A 5,049-nucleotide genomic window follows, 5' to 3' on the forward strand; every position below is an offset into this window, starting at 1 on the left:
CTTGGCATGCAGACTAAATCTAAAGAGGAGGCAGCTCTGTGCTAGAAAAAATCAGAATGTTGAAACGGGCCAGGAAAAGGAACTTCACCTCGTTTCTTATCTTTATCCAACGGAAAGCAAGTTAGCAAGCAAAGTAACTTTGAAAAGCAGCTGCGTGAACACACACACACACACACACACACACACCCTGAAGGGAATGTGTCTCCAGAAAGCAAATGAGGTACAATCTGGGAGCCTTGAGTGAACCAATTTCAGCTCCTCTCTGGTGGCAGAAAATATGTAAAGTCATTTTTTTTTCCTTTTTGTTTATGAGATTCGCCCCAAACTTGTTCTTCTGGCCCATCATAAGCCACTCGATGCGTAAGCCAAGCCGTTCCTCCCTGGAAAGCTCACTGGCTGTGAAGAGGCCCCCACTCTCTCACCGGCAAATTCTAGGACGTTCCTTTGGGGCCACAACATCTGCTGTGCAGCTATTGAGAGAAATTATGAAGAGCTGTCAGGGCAGAGAGAAACAGAGACCGGGGTTTGGAAGCAGGGGCCCGGAGCTACCCCCGGACCCTGAGATGGCTAGCTGGCCCCATCCTAATCAGGAGCAGGGCATCCCGGGCTGAGCGGGGCATCGTCGCTCGCAGACCAGACATGGTGTGGGGGAAGCAGAGCCTGGGGACGGCCTTGCCCTGGCCAGCAGGACACTCGAGGCCACCCTGTCCCTGGACACACGGGCCTGGGAAGGTCCCCATCACAGGGTGGGGACAGGAGGCCATAGAACCACAACTGCAGGACTAGGGAGATGCTTGCGAGCTTCCTTCTATTCCTCCCAGGGGACAAGGCGGTGTGGGGCTGTCCAGAGGCAAATCCGGCTAACCCAGCCGTCCTGTGGGTGAGGTGAGCCACTCTCAGAAAAGGCGCGCACGCTGTGACAAGCCACCCTGTGCCTTGGATGTCTTCTCCTTCTAAGCCAGTTCACTGAAGTATGACACTGTGTCTACTTCGTGTGTAATTTGGAGAATTATGTAATGTCCTAAGAGGGCATTGCACATAGTACAATAATAATGCAGTATAATTTATATACTTACATATAGTATTATAGAGTATAATTTACAAATCATATAATACAAATGTATATATAGTATAATAATTATATAATATAACACAACTTAGAGTGTTATGTGATTTATAGCATATATAAGTCTGTGATTTTTGTCAGACGTGTAACCACCATCATAATCAAGACATAGACAGATCTAGCATTTTGAAACTCCCTGGATCATCATGCTCCTTTGGAGGTGGTCTCCCCCCAACCCAAGTCCCTTGTGACTCTGTCTGTCTTCTGCCCCCTCCGGGAGGCCTCCTGAGCCTGACTTCTTTCAGAGTGCTGCCCACACCGAGGGGCTGGATCTGGGGTGTGCAGCTTTCTCATTGACCCCACCCGTCCCCTCATGTTATTTTCAAGTTTAAACATTTTATTAAGAGCCAGATCAGACTTGATTTTATTCTTACTTTCCAGGCTTTAAGGGAAGCAAACTCAGCCAGAATATTTGAAAATATACTTCTTAGCTTATCTCGTCTTCAACTGAGAGAACTGCCTTTTTTGACAATTAGTCACGACCTGTTGACGACCTTAAATAATTTTTGATTCATGTCAGCCTCCTGAAATGTGTTTTGCAGGACTTCCCCTATATACTGGTATTATTTAAAAAAAAAAAAAAGTCCCCGAAACATGAAATCCCCTCCCAAACTTAGATCAGGTCTCACTAAGTGAAATTCCTGCAATGTCTACTATCTGTTCATCCGGGACTAGACAAACCCAGCATGAATTGGACTTAGAATCATCACTGTTATCAAACAGCCCCTCTCCCCCTCGGCCGGTGGGGATGCCGGTGTCTAAAAGGAAGAGCTCTTGTGACCGTTAATGAAAGATGTCACATGTCAGACCAAACTAACCAAAAGGCACCCAACACCCCCATCCCTGCTGACGCGTCTCCTTTGTCTTTTTTTTTTTTTTTTTAAAGATTTTATTTATTTGAGAGAGAGAGAATGAGAGAGAAAGAACACATGAGAGGGGATAGGGTCAGAGGGCGAAGCAGACTCCCTGCTGAGCAGGGAGCCCGACACGGGACTCGATCCAGGGACTCCAGGATCATGACCTGAGCCGAAGGCAGTCGCTCAACCAACTGAGCCACCCAGGCACCCCTCTCCTTTGTCTTTTTAAAGCAAACATGTTCATGATGCAGCCGGTCCGTGGGGCCTGCTCAAGCCGCAGGCCCGGTCAGGGGAGGGGGGGATCCAAATCTGTCCTCTCGGAGAAGGCCCAACCCAGGCTCTCGCAGAGGTCTGGATGCCAACGGGGCACAGAGGCATGGGGCTCCCGAGGGCTGCTCGTGTTGAGGACACCCACTTCCCAGGGACTGTAGTGGTGCCCTCCTTCCCCCACCACAGCCCGCTGCCCACCTGCTGGACGGCCTTCCTAGAGGCCCTACCATCACCTGCAGGAAACTCAGCCTCTTCTGCCCCCTCCATACCTGTCCTGGCCCTAAGCTGGGCTGAGAGGAGGGAGGTTTGCATGGCAAAGCCCAGAAGGGGAAAATTCCAGGTGGAAGGAATGTGTTCACGTGCTTGTGACTCAGGATGTTTGGCTGGAGCAGCAACATGAGGAGAGGGAAGGGGAGAAGAGAGACGAGAAGGGGAAGGGAGAAGGGGAGGGGAAGCTAGTGCCCTGAGCTGGGCCAAGTTGGAGGGTGCTCTGGGGTCCAGCTGAAGAGATGAGGTGCTGCCCCTATCAGCCCCTATTCCTGACCCTTCCTTTTATTCTTCATTGTTTAATGACTACCTCCAGGAGGTAGAAGATGTCAGGGGAAGAGCCCAAACCCTAGAAGTCCAGTACGGAGGGGCTCAGACCAGGTGATGGCCATGAGAACGTTCCAGAAGGAGTGCAACGGAGAAGAAAGCCCTGACTGACCTTGGTCTTGCCCCCAAGCCTGTGTGTGTGTGTGAGAGATGAAGTATGGTGTGTGTGTGTGTGAGTGTATGTGCAAGTGTGGGAGAGTGAGCGAGCGAGCGTGGACATGCCGGACGGCCTCTGCTTGGGGTCGGGAGCGCTGCTGTCCCCACCTCCACCTGGGGTCACTGGTGGCTCTGCAGGGCGTCCCAGGCGGCCCTCCTAGGAGGGAGCAGGGGGTGGGCAGGCTGGTTCCATCACCACACCCACCATGAGGCCCTGCTTCTAAGACGAGAATAAATCACTCGGTAGAAGAACACGCTGTGCAAGGTGGAAAGGAACAAGTAGAAAGTCCCCACGCCTCCCACGCCCTGGGGGACTTCTGGCAGGGAAGGGGGATGACGGAATGCTGAGGCAGACGCAGACAAACCACAACTGCATGGCCTGCTATTTCGTTACTTATTACTTTTCATGTCGCGCTATGTCCAGGGAGTCCCTGAAACATTAGCTTCGGGATTAGTCTGGGTTCCCCCTCCCCCTGATGCCCAGGGACACACAAGACGACTCATTTAAAAAATAGCTTGATAGGGCCGCCTGGGTGGCTCAGTCGTTAGGCGTCCGCCTTCGGCTCAGGTCATGGTCCCAGGGTCCTGGGATCGAGCCCCACATCGAGCCCCACATCGGGCTCCCTGCTCAGCGGGGAGCCTGCTTCTTCCTCTCCCACTCCCCCTGCTTGTGTTCCCTCTCTCACTGTGCCTCTCTCTCTGTCAAATAAATAAAATCTCTAAAAATAAAAATAAAAAATAGCCTGATAACACCCAGTCTGGAAAAGGACGCTGTTAATGATTAGCTTATGGTGATTTTATGACAGCGTCGTCTGGGGAAGTGGGGTGAACTGAGTTACCTTTTGCACCGGGGAAGCTGAGTGGGGACATGACTGGGGTTGGAGCATTTTCAGGCAGGTCCTCATCCATCATGTCCCACCATGCAGGTTGGAGGTCACCATTCCGATTTCTCTACAGGATTCTGAGACCTGGCCAGCTGAGCTTCAGCTGCTAATTCGGCAAGCCTTTTTTCATGTCTTTGGGTTGACATGGAAACGCTGCTGGGCCTGCCACAGCCCCATCTCGGGGAACTTGCCCCATTCCCAGGCCCTGCTGGCCACCTTCTGGGCCTCAAGTGAGTTGGCCAGGAGTGGGTGGACTGCCAGCCCAAGAGAAATTCACACAGCAGCCTGCAAAATGGACCGGCACAGAGAGTCTGGCCCAGTGAGGAGAGGACTGGGCCCATCAGCTTCCTGCAGGTGGAGCTGAGGCCTTGGTTGACCCCAGGCTCATCAGACATCTGTGAGTGGAAGAGAAGATGAGTCAGATAAAGGATGTGGGGTCTCAAGGAAGGAAGCCAGCGCTGTGGACAGCCATGCAAAGACCAGACCGAGGTGGCCTGACCTGCCACAGACACTTCTCGAGCCCAGGTCACCATGCCTTGGACCCGCAGGACGTTCACTTCCAGTGTTACCCAAGCCTGGCCTACACATATCATGGCTCAGACCTTCAGGAGATTCTGGACCCTATTACCTCTGTGACAATAAACTCCATCTCCTAACTTGACGGGCCTGGGGGAGCTTCTGCCGCTTGAGGGAAAAAGGAAAACCCATGTAACTAAATCAGCCTCTGCCACGCAGGATTTTAAAATTCGTAATGGGGGGCGCCTGGGTGGCTCAGTAGCATCTGACTTCAGCTCAGGTCATGATCTCAGGGTCCTGGGATCCAGTCCTGGGATTGAGCCCAGCGTTGGGCTCTGTGCTCAGCGGGGAGTCTGCTTCTCCCCCTCCCCTGCCCTTTGCCCCATTCATGCACTTCCTCTCTCTCTCAAGTAAATAAATAAAATCTTTAAAAATAAATAAATAAAATAAAATTCGTAGTGGGACAGGGCCCTGATCAGAGCTCCAGGGCCTGGCCACTCCTGTGGGTGGTGATTCCCGGCCAGGCCACCCTCTGCTCCTGCCACCCTTCACCCCCCCACCTACCAGCATCCCAGCAGCTGTTTTATTAACTATCAGGTGAAATCCATTTCTGTTCCAAGTCTGTAAAGATTGATCAAATGGCCCC

This window comes from Mirounga leonina, unplaced genomic scaffold (assembly GCF_011800145.1).
Source record: "Mirounga leonina isolate KUSES-001 unplaced genomic scaffold, KU_Mleo_1.0 Mir_95, whole genome shotgun sequence".
NCBI lineage: Eukaryota > Metazoa > Chordata > Mammalia > Carnivora > Phocidae > Mirounga > Mirounga leonina.